Here is a 19,973-nt window from a genome sequence, read left to right on the forward strand (position 1 = left end):
AAAAAATAGATACCAGCTGAGATCAAAACAAGAATTAAAGCAGCAGGGGGTCTTGGATTTGGCTGAACTGGGCGAGAAGGTGAGACCCTCACCCCTTACACCACACAAAAGTAAGAGGAAGTGAGCACTAAGAAGAGTATTAACAGTAAACTCCCTCAGCAGATCTCAAAACAAAAAAATACTCCCTCTCTCAAAAGTTATTTTAAAGTGATTGAGAAAATGAATTCATTAAAAGAAGGGGCTAATGTAGAAGAACACCAGCAGTCCACCCAGATTATTCAGACCCCTTCTCTATCTGTTCTGGCCTTGGATAACCGGTATTCCCCTATTGCGGAAATACAAGCCGAGGAGGTGTCAGAGGACCTAGAGAGCCCAGTTAACCTGGACATCGACATTCTGATAAGTGGCAGTAATAGTATGACTGAAAACCCTCTATCCCATCGAGACTCTACGATTACACAGACATCAGAGGTCGCAGTGTGTAACCACACGGATACCACTAACACCGCAATTACATTAACTCCTAAAACCCATGCTAGGTCAGAAAAGGATACTGCTCAGTTTTCCACTCCCCCCCAAGAGCTTGATAAAATTGGGCTCCTATTTCAATCATTATGGGGTGATCTGCTGGAAAAATGTGAAATATCCGAGGCAAACCAAAAAAGATTGCACGATAGGTTTGATCTTTTGGAAACTAAACTGGAAGGGTTAGAGGCCCGGACGGTTACACTGGAAAAAAAGGTTTCTACCCTCTCAGTTACTACGGCAGAGAACAGTGAGGACCTCTGCACCTTAAAAAAACAAAATAATGATGGACATGGAACGGTTGGAGATTCACTCAAGACGGAATAATCTTCGCATTTTGAAAATACCAGAGGGGGAAGAGGTAGGAGATATTAAAGCCTTTGTCTGCAGACTCCTTAGAGAGGGTGTTTTGAAAGATCGCTTAGATATAGATCTAGAAGCGGAAATTCAGAGAGTACATAGAGACCCTTTCAGACTGCACCCAGATCGCAAGGGACCCAGGAAAATTCTGGTCTATTTCCAGACCTACAACGTTAAGGAGTTGATACTTAGTAGAGCCTTAGCAAGGGCCTCTCTCCACTATCGGGCCAACCCATACCAAGTTAGGTCTGACATAGGAGGAAGAACGGCTCAGAGACAATGGGAATTGGGTTCAAGAATGCCTGAACTTAGATCTTTGGGAGCGAGAGTACAGATGAAGTTTCCAGCCATGCTTAAAGTTATGTGGAATAATAAAATGTACACCTGTAATCTGCCAGAAGAAGTTGACGAACTGTTACTGAATATGAGGGAGTAGGTTAGTTGGAAACATCTAGCATCTTAGTACGGAGCATACTTAAACATAACTTCCACCTGCATCTATTGCTTATATGGAAAAAAAATGATCCTAGTAATTTGAAACACTGTTCCATTTCCTTTGAGTAAAAAATAAAAAAATATATATATAAATAAATAAAATATATATAAAAAGGGCGGGTTTTGCATATTACACTTACATTTTTTTTTTTTTAAACACCTTTTAAACACACCGATTCACACCGATAATAGATGATAGGGGCACGGGATAGGATAGACAGGATGCTGAAAGACGGAGAGCTTCACAGGGGCGAGACAACGCCCAAGATGAAGGGAGGGTTCCTCAGGGGAGGGAGGGGCGGGAGGGGGAAAGAAGGGGTACAAAGAACAAAAAGTCCTCATTCGACCACAGAAATACAAATATACATATACACAAACAAATACAAACACATACATACACATATAGACACTCAGATAATGCTTTTCTCCTGGAGAGTAGATGGGAGGGTAATATTTGGTTATGGCGGTAAATCCATACACAAGTAGTAAGATCATTTCCTGGAATCTTAATGGAATAGGAAGCTTCAGGAAACAACAGAGGGTTTGCGATTTCTTAAAGAACCTAGAGGCTAGTATATATTTATTGCAGGAGACCCATCTTGAGGCAAAAGAGTGTAAGAAGGTCTTCGAGAAAAGGCGTTGGGTACAGGACGTTTTATGTTCCAGGCAAAAAGGAATATCCAGGGGGGTTGCAATAATCATCAGGGCAAACAAGGGAATTAAAGTACAGAGTTGGGATACAGACCAGTCAGGGAGGTGGCTGGTAGCGGAACTCCTGATCGCTAGTTCACCGTACACATATGCAGTATATTACGGCCCAAATGAGGACAATGAAACTTTTCTTCGTAATCTTGAGAGGGTTTTAATCCTGAGCAAAGCACCTCTCATTCTTGGGGGAGACTTTAATCTCATTTTAGATACTCAGTTGGACCGTACTTCCAGAGCAAGATATGTCCCACCCAAAAGGTCTCTTTTAGTTCTTAAGAACATAATGAAAGAATTTAACTTGATGGATGCCTGGAGAACTAAGAATGGTAACTTAAGAGAATATTCTTTTTACAGTAAAAAGTACAAACAATTCTCAAGAATTGATTTATTCCTGGTAGACCACTCCTTTGAGTCAGTTTTGACTTCAGTTACTCATATTCCAGTGGGCCTTTCAGATCACTCAGTGGTACAATTAAGTATTAACTTTAAAAATATTGTCACTGAACGTAGATGGACCCTAGATAGAACTATTCTACTAGATGATAATATTGGAGTTAAAATTAAGAGTAGCCTAACAGAGTACTTTTTATTCAACGTGGGTTCTGCTACAGAACAAACTGTTTGGGAGTCATTCAAGGCCTTTCTTAGAGGTTTATTGGGACATCAGATGAGACAAAAAAGAAAAGAGATAAAAGATGGAGAAACTAAAGACTTGGACTCTATTAAGAAGAAAGAGCAGGAACTTCAGCTGGCTGCTCTAGAGGAAAGAGAGAAGATCCCAGAACTGGAAAAGGAGCTTCTGGAGCTGCAGCTGAGTCTCAAAGCTAAAGCAGATAAACTGATCCACGACAGATGGGAGACCAGCAAACTAAAAAACTTTGAATATGGAGAGAAGTGTAGGGCACTTCTAGCATGGAAGGCCAGATCAGACAGGACCAGGAACATCATTAACACCCTGTCCCAAAGAACTTCGGGAGAACAGCTGACTACGGACGAAGAGATTAGGAATGAAGCTAGGGGATTCATGGAAGAGTTATACCAGGAAAACATAAAGATTGGAACGGAAGATTTGGAGAAGTGGTGGAGCCAAAGGGTACTACCTCAATTGAGCGAGGCAGATAAAAAGACCCTGTCAGGGGAGATCACTGATGGGGAAATCAGGGTACAGCTAAAAAAGATGAGCAGGAATAAAGCCCCAGGTCCAGACGGCCTACCAACGGAGATCTATAAAGATAACGAGGAAGAGATTCTTCCATACCTGTTGTCCCTCTTTAACAATATATACCAGCAAGGAGGGGGTATCCCACCCTCATGGTTTGAGGCCACTATCACTCTAATAGCTAAACCTAATAAAGACCCAATGAAAATAGAGTCTTATAGACCTATTTCTCTTCTGAATTCCGACCTCAAAATATTTTCGGGGATTCTGGCTGAGAGGCTATCTAAAGTTATTAAAACTATCATCCATCCTGATCAAAGGGGGTTTATCCCAGGTCGACAACTAAATGAGTTGACCTTTCAGGTCATCGGAGCAATTGATTTTGCGGAAGAAAAGGGACTGCCACTGGCCATCGTGGCAATAGATGCCGCGAAGGCCTTTGATCAAGTCAACTGGGTGTTCCTTTGGGACACCCTGATCAGGTTTGGCTTCCCACTATCCTTTATTCAGGCTGTTAAAGGATTATATGGGAACCCACGGGCAAAAGTTTTAATTAATGGTTGCCTGACGGATTGGTTTGCGATATCAAGAGGGACGAGACAGGGTTCTCCCCTGTCTCCTCTCCTTTTTGATTTATACATCGAGCCTTTCGTTACAAAGTTAAGATCAGATCCAACAATTATTCCTTTCAAAATGGGCGGGCTGGAGTTAAAGACCGCACTGTATGCTGACGACTTGTTGTTGTACACCATCAATCCATTAGAGGCCATTCCGAAGCTATTTAAACTAGCAGAGGAATATGGAGCAGTCTCAGGATACAGCATTAATAAGAGCAAAACAGACATAATGAGTTGGAATAGTCCTGTCCCTATACCAGGCGTGAAAACAAAGATCAGGTACCTAGGTATCCATATTACGCAAAAACTGTTGGATATACCCAAAATAAGTTGGCAAATAGTGGTAAAAGACATAACTATACTCCTAAAAAGATGGACTGGTCTACCTCTCAGTATATAGGGTAGAGTTAATTTAATTAAAATGGTAGTACTGCCTAAAGTGACTTTCCTATTTAATAGTATTCCACTGACATTTCAAAACAAAGATATTGCCAGCCTCCAGGGCAAGATAGGCTCATTTATTTGGGCCACTAAGTCACCAAGAATTGCCTGGAAGAAATTGAGAAGGGGGTTAAAAATAGGTGGCCTGGCCCTCCCAGATCTGCTTCTCTACTGTTATGCGTTTCAGTTAAAGAATTTTAGACTCCTGGCTTCACACGGTCGTTTGTTTCAAGCATTGCTATCCGACCTTCCTAAAGGTCTTGAATTTTGTTTTGTTTAAATTTGGCGCCCAAAAATTTTACAAAAAAGTCCGCTTAAAAATCCTACTTACAGCCCTTAAACTGTGGCAAGCAGTTTGTAAAATCTGGAAAATTCCCTACTACAACTCCCTGGCTCCAATCTGGGACTCCCCCGGAACACCAGAATGTCTATTAGATCGTCTTTCTTACCCCCTGAGAGAGGCAGGCTTTGTACGATGGGGAGACTTACAGGCTAATCTAGATCTCCTAGACTGGGCATCCATATCTAATATGACAGGAAGATCCCTCACAAGGTTTAAATATTATCAACTATCATCTTGGTGGGGAAGTCAAAATTGGGTGTCAGAAGCAGAGGGATGTGAATTTCTAGAATTAGCCAATAGACAAGAAGGAGGGAAGGGAGAGGTTTCTTCATGGTATAATTTGTTAGTAGGGGCAAAAGACAGACAGGAGGAAGAAATTTCGAATCTTTGGGGGGGTATATTGGTAGATGGCATTGAAAAACAATTGGAGGTTTGGATAGATTCATTCATAATATCTCAAAAAACAATAAAACCTGCAAACCTCAGAAGGAATCATCTTTACACGGCACACAGGGTTTACTGGACTCCCTCAAAATTGACAAAAATATCTGGAGAATCACACTTTTGTCCTAGGTGTAAGCTTTTAGCGGCAGATGACCTACACATGTTCGCAGATTGTCCAGAAATCAAAAACTATTGGATATTGGTCTGCACTTTTTTAGAGGAGGTACTGTCTAGACCAGTCACTTGCAGTCCTAGACTGATTCTTTTGGGTTTAACAGAGGAATACGACATCAGAGACAGTATCACCCAGTTCATATTTTACGTGATTGTCATCGCTAGGAGGGAGGTCTGCAGAGAATGGAAATCTCCAACTCCTCCAAGGTTTGCAGACTGCCTAAAAAACATCAAGCAAAATAGATCTGCTGTGCAGCGGAGAGGGTGCGGAAAAGATCTGGGCTCCATTGATAAAATGGTCGGATAGTTAGAGAATAAAAGTCCAATGATTATGCCAGGGGTTTGTGGTCTGGTCCTTCCTGGGACAAGTTACATCGATATCGAACAGGGGAGTGGGACTAGTAGAAAGCCTACCTCTGGGAGACCCTTTGACTGCTAAGCACAAAACTCTAGGGCGCACAGTTAGGTTTTGTGTAGGCAGATTTGAGAGTTTCCATCAAGAGTCATACCATCTGGTGGCATATATGAGGAAAAAAAAAAAAAAAAGAAAAGCAGTACCTGTCTTAGCAATTCTTGGAACAAGATCAGTGTTACTACCGCCGCTTGCTGGAAAAAGGGAGAACAGAACAGTATCAATTGACCTGGTCAATCATGTGGCCAATAATAAGTAGTAGGCCCAGTGGACTCCCAAGAAGTAGCAGACGACCAAATCTGGCTACTATCCAAGAGGTTCAAACTGAAAGACTTATCACCTTTGATAAACCTCCAGTCGGAAAAGAAGGACTATGTAACAAAGCAATAGAACTCGTCCCTCTTGATACCTAAAGAACAGTTTGTCAAGAAACCCCTGTCTACAATGATGACTATACAAACATGTCAAAGGAGGAATCAGCTCCAGTGATCACAAAGAACCCGGATGCAATACCAACTATTGACAAAATTGCCTCTGGCTATTTTATCAACTTCTATAACTTTTCTGAGGATCTCAGTGAAACAGAAATAACGCCAGCAAAAACACTTTTTAAAGAAAAAATAACAAAGCTCCTTCGTCAACTTGAGAAAACATATCTGGTTTCGCCATGGGTTGAATTTTGGATAGGATTAGGTGTACTGTTTCTGCCACTATGGCTCATTCTTGTTTTGAGTTTGGGACAAATGATAGATGGAAAGTACAGTGCAATGGACACAGCAAGTAAGAACATCAACTTGCTCCTGCAACCTTACAAGTCATCTCATCGGGAGCGAAGAGACCTGTCATCAGTGAACATCACAGCTGTTCCTATACCTGGTGATATAGCATGGGACACAACTGACTATGACATTTATGGCCCGGTGGAGCTGTTGAAGATTTCACACTAGTTTAAGTTTTTTTTAAAGTGATTTTGTTTCATCAAGCACCTTTTCAGATGATTGGGACTTTGAAACTGTTAATAATATGATGTCAGACTTAGAAATGTCAGCAACATTTCAAAAACATGAACACCTAGAAAGTTTAACAAGTTATGAAGAACTGTATTGTTATAATCATTTTGGTCACCATTATTTGCACAAATCTGTAAATCCTAGAAATGTTTTTAGTTACAATCAATGGGAACATTGTCCAACACCGCCAAAAGGCAACTCTAAAACATTTTATGACAAATTTCCATACTTTACTGGTTTTAATGTCACAAACACAGAAACGTTTTATTAAAAAAATGTGAATAAGACAGGAATGAAAAACATGTTGACAATACTAAACAAATTTATTCTGCAAACTTTTATGCTCAACTGTCTACATTAGGTTTTAACTTTTGGAAAGACAACATTGAGACAAAAACTGTCTGGGGCACAAAAGAATGGCAGGTGCAGGGTTTAGAAGCCTTGTTCAGAGCCTGCATTATACCAGAACAAATTATATTCAACAAACATCATGTCTTGGCATAGCTAAGATAAAAGATTTAAACAAACCGTCCATACCTAAGGCCACACCTGACAGTAAGGCACTGCAGATGAGGAGGTAGACGTGAAACAGATTTGAAACACAACAGAACCAATCCTGATTGGAAACAATGGTTAATCTGGCCCATAGACACGAATAACTGTCAAGATAGATTCATCAATATTAACTATGGGGGGGTCGGAGGGAAGGTTTTACGACCACAATGCTACGACCCTCAAGACTACTAGAAACCAACTAACGAGTAGCATTAAAGTCAAAAAACCCTCTCGCTGAGGGTTGAATGGATGCGTGTGCTGATAGCGAAATCATTCATGGGGCACCTACAAGTAATTAGAAGTGTTCCCATCAGAGTTCCATCCTGTACCGCCCGACATCATTTGGGAAAATCACCAGTAATGCACAAGGGAGGACCCAATGTACGATTTGGTACACCCAATGGAAGTTATATAACAGGTAGGTATCAGGAGGTAACTAGTAAGCAGTGCTAATTAGTGTAGAAAATAAAAAAAATTCAAAAGTGGTGGTTTAAAAAGGGGTAGAAGAAGGAAAATGAGTTTAATAGAAACCTTCCGCTCCCACTATCTAAAAACAGTGCAAAAGGTAGTGTCAGCAAATAACTACCTAGACAGTTTACATAGTCATGGTCGACATGTTTCTGCAGTTTTATGTGTGCCCCGGGGTCACTTACTGCTTCGTCAGGACCTATATGCTACTGCTTATTATGTGCAAAAATAAATGAATAAATAAGGGAATTCAAATGAATTAAATATCCAGATGGACGTCTGGAGTACCGACGGATAGAGCGGGGCTCCGTTGTACCTGAGCTAGTGCCGGGTGAGGTGGGGCAACATTCTCCTAAATAGCGGGAGATTTGAAGGTGATATTTAATTCATTTGAATTCCCTTATTTATTCATTTATTTTTGCACATAATAAGCAGTAGCATATAGGTCCTGACGAAGCAGTAAGTGACCCCGGGGCACACATAAAACTGCAGAAACATGTCGACCATGACTATGTAAACTGTCTAGGTAGTTATTTGCTGACACTACCTTTTGCACTGTTTTTAGATAGTGGGAGCGGAAGGTTTCTATTAAACTCATTTTCCTTCTTCTACCCCTTTTTAAACCACCACTTTTGAATTTGTTTTATTTTCTACACTAATTAGCACTGCTTACTAGTTACCTCCTGATACCTACCTGTTATATAACTTCCATTGGGTGTGCCAAATCGTACATTGGGTCCTCCCTTGTGCATTACTGGTGATTTTCCCAAATGATGTAGGGCGGTACAGGATGGAACTCTGATGGGAACACTTCTAATTACTTGTAGGTGCCCCATGAATGATTTCGCTATCAGCACACGCATCCATTCAACCCTCAGCGAGAGGGTTTTTTGACTTTAATGCTACTCGTTAGCAAGATAGATTCATCAACAAACCAGAAGGGTTCAAAATGAATAGGCCAGATCCAAGATACTCCCAGAGACAACATCCAGGGATAGTCACCACATACAGTGTAGGAAAACTATGCCTTGAGTGGCTACAGAAATCCACACTTCCAGAAATTAAACAACACTTGACTTTACTTAAAGAAGGCGTTGACTTACGAGACTTCTTACTTGGGCCTCGGAAACAACGTCAAAAACGTTTCATATACGCCGGTATATACGCTGCGTACAACAAAGCTTGAAAAATAACGCAAATGGAAACTGCAGAAAAAATACGAGAAATTGATCATATTAATTTAGAGAAAGCACTGTCTGTAGTGGACAATGGGTTAACGACTCTGTCCTCCAGAATGTATTCTTTGGACAGCATTGTATCATCTGCGATTAATATTATAGAACAGGATTTGCTAATGTTACAACATGTCCAGTCTCAATTGCGTTCTATAATGCTACTAGGCTGGACGTTGCAAAGTCTCCGTTCAGGCTATGTGCCATGGCGTCTAATCAATACCACGTAATTGTTTACTGTCTTTAACCTTACAGATAAACAAATCTCTCTGGCACAAAGAGGAGCAGACTATACGGTGCTGAGCATTGGAAAACTGGAAAGATTACCATTAACAGTTTCTGACAAACCTGTAGTTGAATGGATAATACATGGCACCATCACGATACCAGTGACGATTTTCCAATTTCAGTATTGTCTACAGCATATACCAGCGGGCCTGTATGAATGGTTGGGTAATGGATACATTAGGTCAACCTGATCTTTACCATACACACACAAATGTTGGAGTGGGGGAAAGGAAGTATTTCCTAGTACAAACAATTGTAAAAACTCACTAAGCGGTACACTTTTATGTGAAGGTATTAACCTACATGGAGCCTGCGAAGGTTCTTTAAATAACATTTCTTGCCACATACACAGTACTCCAGCGGCTGTGATAGAACTGATTTTTAAGCAGCTTTCCAATGGGAGCTACGTTATGCTCAACGATCACAGCTGTTGTGGCATGCTGCCAGGAAAAGCGTACCTGGTTAGTGTGTCGGCCAGGGTCACATGTTGTATGCAAGTATTGGTTCCAAAGAGTACTACAGACGGGGAGACGGCATTATGGCCTTCACTGAATATCTCTTCTATACGAATTGATGCTTTAAGCAGAATGAAAGTCATTCTTTTACAACAAACTGTGCCACTGACCTCTGGAGTTCTGGACTTTTTTGGTTCCGTCCAGAGGTGTCAGGGACAACACCCGAAGACCCCGGAGTTCAACCTGTCTTGGTACACAAATAAACAGAAACACGGGCTTCTCGATGGTGGCGTCAAAGACCAAAGGTTTATTACTGCAGGGACACAGAAGTCACAGAAACTACACATGGGCAGTATCTAGGAGCCTGTTCGATTTGTACAAAGAGGGTTGTTCCTTATATACTAGATATTGGGCTTCAGGCAAATTCTTTACATGTTACCACAGTTCTAAACATTCGTGTCTTATACAATAAATATTTGGCGTTGCACAGGAATCGTCAACAGTATCTGATGTCAAAACATTACAAATGAGGGGTTCCCACTAGTCCATCATAATCCCATGTCAATTCTTCATTCAAGACCCAGACCGCCTCATCGTAAATTTCGTTACCACCCCCTACTAAAGGCCCAGAAGGAAAGGAGCAGAGCCAGGTGTGGAAGATAGAAAGACAGGATAAGAAATGTTTGTGGGTCGTAAATGGGCACGGTTACCAGCTTCGGCCGCCTAATCATGATCAGGCCAACGAACACAAGAACCAGTATAGCAGGACTGGCCTCAGGCTGGGGAGGCAGCTCTTGCCGAGTCATGCTGCCACAGCGTTGCTGGCCTAAGGTGCACGTGTCACTTGCAAGGTGATTCGCCGGCCAAAGCCTACGTGTCCTGTAATGAAAAGAGGTCATTGCGTGTCCATTGACTATGTGAGGGCAAGGAATACAAAATGGCTTCCGTGTTCTAAGATGGATGCCATGGGTAGATCACAAATGTGTTGGTAACAGGAGTGCTCTTGCTCGTAGCATAGCGAAAACACCAGGATATACTAAATGGATCATTTGCGGTTCACCGATACCAAAATTATGTATTTACGACAATGTTACAAACACGAGTAAAATCGTCATGGAACCTCAGACCCTCCTTTTGCCCTTACATAGGCAATTACTCAATCTATATCAGAGTCAGAGTCCATTTCTATGCTCATTAGGTCAGCGACATGTCGTTGTATCATCATCCTGCCTCGTGCCTTTTCTCCTAATGCAGGTGGTTTCCTGAAACAGGTTGCAGCGCAGAGACTACACAGAGCGGGACCACACTGGATAATAAGACAGCACGAGAACAGAAATACTAGGATGACACCAATAACCATCAGAACCTTCCATCCCCACGCTGATACCAGAGTCCAAAACCACTCCATGAAGGACCAGTTTCCCTTGTCTACGTGTATAGAGTCGGAAATCTTGTGTAGCTTAGAGATTGCTTCATAGACTGTTGGAGCATTATTAGGAATAAAGACACAGCAGCTCGATTGGATCATTCTGCATACCCCACCTCGATCTGCAAGTATTACGTCTAGAACCATACGATTCTGCAACGTCATGAGACGATCCGCCTGAAGCTCAGCTGTTAAGTTACTAAGAGCACCTGCAGTTTCTGTAATAGTAGATTCAACTACCCGTGTTAGTTGGCGAAGATTTCTACTATTGGCCATAGGCCCCCAAAACGGAAGGAAACCTTTGAAGAAGTCTCCAGCTTCTTGACCAGCGGTATCTTCCTTGCTGAAGACACCTCTTGCTAATCTGGGTTTATGATAATCTGAAGAAGCAGTGTATGTCGGGGGTAACAATCGAGCAATATAACATGAACCTGAAAAGTCAGCAGGCAGCCATGTATATGCTCTGTCCTGACAAATGAAGTAGGTACCCCTAGCAGTCAGAAAGGCAGGGGAGGAGTTAGACGGAAATACGTAAGTCTCAACGCACTCACTCTTCCCTAGCTGAGCTCTCGGATTTCTCCCATTTCCTTGCAAACAGACCTGACCTCGGTGAGGCACGACCCAAACTGAAGTGGAGCTTTTACGCTTGCTTTCTCCCAAACTAAGGCGATACTCTGTAGAGTTCCAACTCAGATACACCAGTAATTCATCTCTAGGATAAGATGGAGTATTATTGACGTCTTTAATCATATCAATAATTCCCTGGACTAAAGCTTTGTTGGCTGAGTTGTATTTAGTGGACCGTGGTGGACGCGGAGGATAGGTCTCAAGGGCATAAGAAAAAATGGTCTGAAAGGCCTGAAATGATCCATTATAGCTAAAAGGCAAGACTAGATAGGGAATGCATTTATCCATAGTGTGAGGTATCAAGCCACACACCCAGCAGTTTGTAGTATTAACTATCAGTTGGTGTTGATGCAAGAGCTGTACAAATGTATTATTAATAAATTCTGAGCGTCGAGCTTGTTCGTGTTCAGGAAATGAGTGAAAAGAATGCATAGAAGAAACCGTAGAAGTAGTAGGATCAAGGGGAGGTACTGTAGCTATTGGCACAAAAATCAAATGTACGCCAAAGACGATTCCACCCACCAGCGTCATCAAAACAATTAAAAATGTAACTGCACATTGCATTAGAAAGCATTTGCTGTGTAGTATTCTGTACAGTCTATTTCTGCGAACATAAATTACATTTTCTCGTTGTAGCTCAGGAAGCTCCATCTTCTACGACCGTTCGCGACCACTGATGATGTGTACGTAGATGAAAATGCCTCTATCAGCCCTGGGAGTTCCCAGAACTAACAGAAAGATCGACCTTGTGTCAGACCCCTGCAGATTCAACTAGGCACACAGCCACGACCCTACGGCTACCCAGACGGCAAGGCAATTTTAAAACAAAAAGAAACAATACAAAGTATTAGCAAACTTCCTGGCTGGAGGCAATGTATAGAAAATGCAAATCTGAAAATAGGCAGTTTTCTGCTTTATTTGTCCATATCGCGAGAACGTAAGCTGTATCTCAGTTTTGCAGGAGCTGTCTGATCTGGAAACAATGTATTTTCAGCTGGCGTTGCAATGTTCACGTTCGCAGATGGCAAATGTTCTTTTGGTGCAGAAGGCAAATGTTCAGGGTTCAAAAGAGCAGTTTCAGGAGGAGAGTCAGAACTTGGTGAATCCGTGATCAGTTCTGCATCGCTGAAAGGTATGAACCTGGGGACTCGTTCCGTTTCAGAGGCACCGATTCCTTTCTTTACCCAGTTGTCGTAAGGAAGTGGCAGAGGCACACGTTTAGCATGTGTCGTGTGGATCCAATGTTTCCTTCCGGCCACACGAATAGCAGTTCTCGTTGCTAACAGGACCTGGAAAGGGCCAATAAATCTGGGCTGAAGATTTTTCGTTCTTGCAAAATTTCGGATGACCACCTGATCACCCGGTTTCAGCTGATGGCCTGGACTCTCCGGTGGCTTTGGCAATGCGTCGAAAACCTGTTGGTGAATAAGACTCAATTTAGCAGTCAAGTCGAAAAGGTAATCAATTAACATTGGGTATTCCAGCTGCTTAAATTCTTTCGGTCTAGGTACCCCCCAAACATTTGCAGGACGACCGAAAACTATTTCGTAAGGACTAAGCCCTACTCTAGAATGTACAGTTGCTCTTGTTGATAGCAAAGCCAAAGGCAATGCATCTGGCCAGGACAAACCCGTGGATGCTTGTATCTTAGCGAGTTTCAGTTTAAGGGTGCCATTGTAACCCTCGACTAAACCCGCGGACTGGGGATGATTCGCACTATGAAATTTTTGCCTAATCCCTAGGCCGGCACACACACTCTGCATAACTTTCCCTACGAACTCACTTCTGTTATCTGACCATACAATCCGTGGCATTCCGTATCGGGGGAAGTATTCTTTAAGAAGAATTTTGGCAGTGGATAAGGCAGTATTGTCCTTCAGTGGGTATGCTTCGATCCATCTGGAAAAAGCACAAACTACCACTAGGACGTATTTCAGGTTATTACAACGGTCCATGTGAATGAAGTCTAGCTGGATCACTTCAAAAGGGCAGGAAGGAGGAGCGAAGTGACCTGCAGGTGTGGGGATTCCCTTGCCAGGATTATGCATCAAGCATACCATACAATTTCTCACCACTCTCTCTGCACACTTACTAATTCCGTCATTCTTCCAGACCGGGGCCAACATCTTACAAATCCCTTTTGAACTGATGTGTGCTGTTCCATGCGCCATCGTCACTACTGCAAGCACATACGCATCAGGCAACATCCAACGCTGTTGTTCCGACAAATCAATCCAACACCCACTCGAGTCCAATTTACCCGTGCTCTCTCTCCATGCACGTTTTTCCTCCTCAGTCGCCTCTTTCTGAATTTCCTTCACGCTTTCCACTGTGTCTTCACACATTCCAGACTCAGAAATCCATCTTGCAGACGTTGCAACATATATTCTACTCATCATATTTCTAGCTGTCTGTTTTGCGATATCATCAGCAAAAGCATTCCCACGACCAACATCATCCGTGATTGCTTTATGAGCACTGCATTTCACAATCGCAACTTCAGTCGGTAAGGTTAGAGATTCCAACAAGTCATTAACTAGCTGACCATGTTGAATCTTAGTCCCATGGGATGTAATGAAACCTCTTTCTTTCCACAAACGGCCAAAACTATGGGCCACGCCGAACGCGTACTGACTATCTGTGAACACATTCACTCTCTTTCCCTTAGCTAAAACGCACGCTCTTGTTAGCGCGATCAATTCTGCAGCCTGGGCAGAATTCTGACTCACTCTTGCAGTCTCCACAATCGTACTCAAAGTCGTTACGGCATAGGCAGCAGTCACATCACCATTCTCCAATTTGAAGCAAGACCCATCAACATACAACGTGCCATCTGGATCTGACAACGGAGTATTTTTTAGATCGATTCGTCCTTTTGTTTCTTCCTCAGTTCTGAAACAACAGTCGTGTGGTTCGGAATCACTCGACTCTTGGCTAGTCGGCAACAATGTTGCTGGATTCAATACATTGCATCTTTTGATCTGAATATGACTAGCTAATAGTGTCAGTTCATAGCCTGATAATCTAGCACTGGTAAGGTGTTGCGTCTTGGTTCGGTTCATGAGTGTATCCACAGCATGAGGAACCATAACTACTAGCATGTTGTTCATTACTAAACCAGCAGATTGTCGAATGGAAGCTGCAGCTGCGGCTGTAGCTCTCAAGCAACTAGGCAATGCTCTAGCTACTGGATCTAATGTTGATGAAAAATACGCACAAGGGCGTTGTTTATCACCAAATTTCTGCGTCAAAACACTCAATGCACAACCTTCTCTCTCGTGGACATAGAGCGTAAATGGCTTACTGTAGTCGGGTGTACCCAATACAGGTGCTGAACACAGTGCATTTCGTAACTCAGAAAAACTCTGCTGACATTCAACAGACCATGGTACCGGACTCGGAACACCTTTCTTAGTCAAGGCTACTAATGGTTTTGCTAAAAGAGAAAAATTTGGGATCCATTGCCTACAATAGGAGGTAATACCCAAAAAGGCACGCACTTCTCTCTGCGTGCTAGGAACATTCATCTGTGTAATTGCTTTTATTCTCTCTGGGGTCAACTTCCTTCCCTCCTTTGACAAGAGATGACCTAGGTAGGTCACTTCTTGGCAGCAGTATTGCATTTTTGAAGGTGACACCTTGTGATTTAAATCTGACAAGTGATGCAATAAAGAAATCGTAGCTGTTTTGCAAGTTTCCTTGTCATCGGCAGCCACTAGAAGATCATCGACATACTGTACTAAAGCAGAACCACGAGGAAGTACGAAGGAATCTAACTGACTTTTTAATGCTTGACTGTAAATGGATGGGCTTTCACAATAACCTTGTGGAGCGCGTTTAAATCTAAAACTTCGTCCTCCTAGAGAAAAACCGAAAATATCTCTGCTTTCCTCGGCTATCGGAATGCTGAAAAAGGCATTTTTCAAGTCGACAACTGAAAACCATGCTGCTGTAGCGGGAATCAACGTTAACAATGCAGTAATGTCTGGTACCACAGGAAACTGTGGGATCACAATTTTATTAACCTCTCTAAGATCAATTACGAACCTATATACTGGAGGCTTTGTAGGGTCAGTTCGTTTCAAAATAGGCAGTACAGGACTATTACAGACATTACCTCTAGTCTCTTCTACAACATCTTTCTTGATCAGGTCTTGTACTATCAATAGGAGCGCACGCTCACCTTCACTAGAGATTCTGTATTGTGGAATTCGTGGAAGTTTGACATTTGCTTTCAAAGTTACTACATAGGGTGGAATTTCCAATAGACCTACATCATTAGGACCAGTCGCCCAAAGAGTATCAGGGAGTGAACGCAGCTCTGGTGGGAGCGCATCCATCGACAAGTACATCGGGGAGATGATTCTTTTACCCAACGTAAGCTGTACTCCCGCTGGAGAACAGTACAATGTCGCGTACAGGCGTTTTAACAAGTCTAAACCAAGCAGATTTTCGTTACAACCTGTCGTCAAAATCAGGGGTGCTTTCAATTGACGGGGTCCAACAGAAATAGACAAAGGACCAGAAACAGGGTTGTGAACAGGGGCGCCCGAAAAACCTACTGAAACGTTTGTTGAGCCAGACAAAGGTGCGCCAGGGAGTTTTGCATGTATGATAGAACTTTTTGCTGCACCAGTATCCAACAGAAACGGTTCGACTATACCTGATGTTGCTACTGCGACATAAGGCCCACTCTGATCTACTGGTACTGATACTACTCCCTCTCTTTGTCCATGGCTGTCCTAGTATTCACTTTGCTGACCTTCCTCACTAGCTTCATAATAGTCTTCAACATGATACTGTGGAGACCTATTCTGTTGGGCAGATTGTCCATTTCGCTGGTCGAAATAATTAGAGGGGCGATCACTTGTCTGTGGAGGCATAGCACCTCGTCCTCGACCTCTAGAGTTTTGCATAGAACTACCACGACCTCTCTGAGCTGCCGCATCATTATTTTGTGTTCGAACTGGACACTCACTTTTGTAATGACCTTCCTTTTTGCAATAAGCACATTGATTCCACTGGTATTGTGGCCTTTGAAAGTTATAATCCGTTCTTTGATATGACCCCTGCTGCATATTAGTTTGATTCATGCGAGGCGGATAAGCTTGTTGTAAAAGTACTTTAGTTTTTAAATCTTTCGTCTTTTTATCTGATTTTTCCTTCTCTTCTTTATCCCTATTTTCATAGTACTGAGCAGTCGCAAGTATTTGCGCAGTCGTAGAGACAGCCCACGCACTTTCAGAATTCTTTAATTTACTACTAAGTTCTGGCAACAGATTGTGCACAAATTTATCGACAAATAATCTCTGGCCTCCTTCTGTGCTCATATCCTGACCACTATGATCCACGAAAGTCTCCTCGAATCTTGTGAAAAAGTCGGAGACGCTTTCGTCTTTCTTTTGTTTGCACGCGGACAATTTGTCCCAGTTAACGCGCAATGCTGGCATCAAGGTTTTCATTAAATCGATTATTCTACCAGGCAAATTAGCAATTAAAGGTTCAGGTTTGGAACCACCTATTTGTTGACCATCCGCTGCAATTATAGCTGCCCAGTCACCACCTAGGGCAACTGGATGATTCTCTTTACGAATTTTAGCCCAAATTGGTTGCGGTACTACATTACCAAACAGCAGATCTATGTCAGTTAAATTTAATACACAAGCGTCAACTGTTTGAGCTAACTCTTTGTAGTACCCTGCAGGATTTTTACGCGGATCTGGCAAAGCCTGTTTTACTGCTAATACTTCAGCTCGCTTCCATGGAATATGTATCCATACTCTCTGGAATTGGGCCGGAGCGGCTGCAATACCAAGCGGTGCATTAGCTTGCACAGCTTCGCGCCAAATTGGTGGAACCTCTCTCATTGGATATTGACGATTTCGTTTCGTACTACGTTTCTCTAACTCTCTCGGTGAAAGAAGGGATGAGTCGGATCTATAACTTAGAACCAGTTCCATCGCTTCTTTTATATTTTGTCCAACTATCATACCTGTAGCAAACTCTTTCTGAACATTAATTAATTCTCCTAGATTTGATTCAGGGTCATCCTCTTCCAATTCCTCACGTAGAAGGAAACACATTTCATCGAACACATATCGTTGTGTCGGTTCGTTCCATTGCATAAATGTATCTAATACATTTTGTACATTATATCTTCCAACTTTCGAAACCCATCTAAGAGCAGTGGAATCTAGTATTCCTCTTTCTTCAGTACTGGGAAGCTGACTACGTCTCTGCACAGAGTCAGAGGTAGGAGTCTTAATCAGAGTTTTATAGAAGGGAGATAGAATATTAGAGACAGAATCAGTGATTCTTCGACGAACAGAAAGCGGAGTCATAATATTAGCAGAGGCAGTGAATAGAGTAGCAGTTGGAACAGATAGATCAGGAACAGTAGGAGTAGCTTGAAAATTAGCTTGTGAAGTAGCAGGTGTGAGCGACACAGGCATAGGTAAAGAAGTCGGCAACCCTAGAAGAGGGGTTGTCGAAGGAACATTAATATTGACCACAGGAGGTACAGGAACTTGATTCAGGGGAGCGAGAACAGGGACACCAGGTTGTCCAGCAACCGGTAATTGAACATTCGGTATAGGTGGAGCCGTAGCACCTTGTGCATACGGTGGGGGTGATCGTAACAAGTAAGACAACAGGGGATCCTTTTCAGGGTCCTCTACTATCTTAGCCGTACTCGATGGTAAAGCAGGATAGCACTTGTCTATCGCTAAATTACGCTCTCTATCGGCCACCTCCATCGCTTTCTCAGACTCGTTGAGTTGCAGCTGCCTAGCAGACTGTTCTAAAGTCAACTCTTGCTCTTTCTGTTCTTTCTTCAACTTTTTAATTTCTCTCTGTTTAGATTCTTTTCGCCAATAACGGAAAGAATCAAACATTGCCGGCCGGGCTTTCTTCTTAAACAACCTTCTTTCTAGATTATCGAGAATTTCAGGTTCAAAACTACCATGTAGTGGCCAACTAAGGACACCATCTTTTTCTGTATAGCGGATCCATATCTCGTTATAAGAGATAGGGCCCACACCAAATTTGCAATATAGATCATAAAGGGGAGTTCCAATCGGAGGAACCAAACACGAGTCCTCCAACTGGGAATCACTGTTGCAACTAAAACAAGACAACATACAATTTTTCTGACTTACCATTTTATAATCCGGAACACAAGACAAACAAAACACAAAAAGATGCGCACTTGAACCGAGAACTTAGGCCTACCAGAACTGACAATTGTATCGATACCTGAACTGAACAGAATGATTATCGTAACTAGAATAACCAGTGATAACCTTACAGAACTGAACTGAACTGAGAACTAAAAGGATTACCCAAATAGGAGCAACCCTCACAAAATAACCAACTAGCAACCACTAAATACTTAACTGAGGCACTGAAGACGTCACCAAGGAGAAACCCGTCACGTTTCGCCGAACTGAGGACTGCACCTCGGGTCCAAGACAGGGCGACGGTCAAGGCAACGGACCACTGCAGCCGTCTGAACGGGAACCCTCGTGGAAGAGGACGTCGGGGCCACTTTTGCGATATGCCGGGATCGATGAAGTGGGGCGCCTCCCTCTGAAATCTTCACACGAAGCTCCTCGAATTCTTCAGGCTTTTGGACCGGTACCGAATGACGTCGCCCCGAGTTGGGCGCCAAATGGAGTTCTGGACTTTTTTGGTTCCGTCCAGAGGTGTCAGGGACAACACCCGAAGACCCCGGAGTTCAACCTGTCTTGGTACACAAATAAACAGAAACACGGGCTTCTCGATGGTGGCGTCAAAGACCAAAGGTTTATTACTGCAGGGACACAGAAGTCACAGAAACTACACATGGGCAGTATCTAGGAGCCTGTTCGATTTGTACAAAGAGGGTTGTTCCTTATATACTAGATATTGGGCTTCAGGCAAATTCTTTACATGTTACCACAGTTCTAAACATTCGTGTCTTATACAATAAATATTTGGCGTTGCACAGGAATCGTCAACAGTATCTGATGTCAAAACATTACAAATGAGGGGTTCCCACTAGTCCATCATAATCCCATGTCAATTCTTCATTCAAGACCCGGACCGCCTCATCGTAAATTTCGTTACCACCCCCTACTAAAGGCCCAGAAGGAAAGGAGCAGAGCCAGGTGTGGAAGATAGAAAGACAGGATAAGAAATGTTTGTGGGTCGTAAATGGGCACGGTTACCAGCTTCGGCCGCCTAATCATGATCAG

This window comes from Lissotriton helveticus, chromosome 10 (assembly GCF_964261635.1).
Source record: "Lissotriton helveticus chromosome 10, aLisHel1.1, whole genome shotgun sequence".
Lineage (NCBI taxonomy): Eukaryota > Metazoa > Chordata > Amphibia > Caudata > Salamandridae > Lissotriton > Lissotriton helveticus.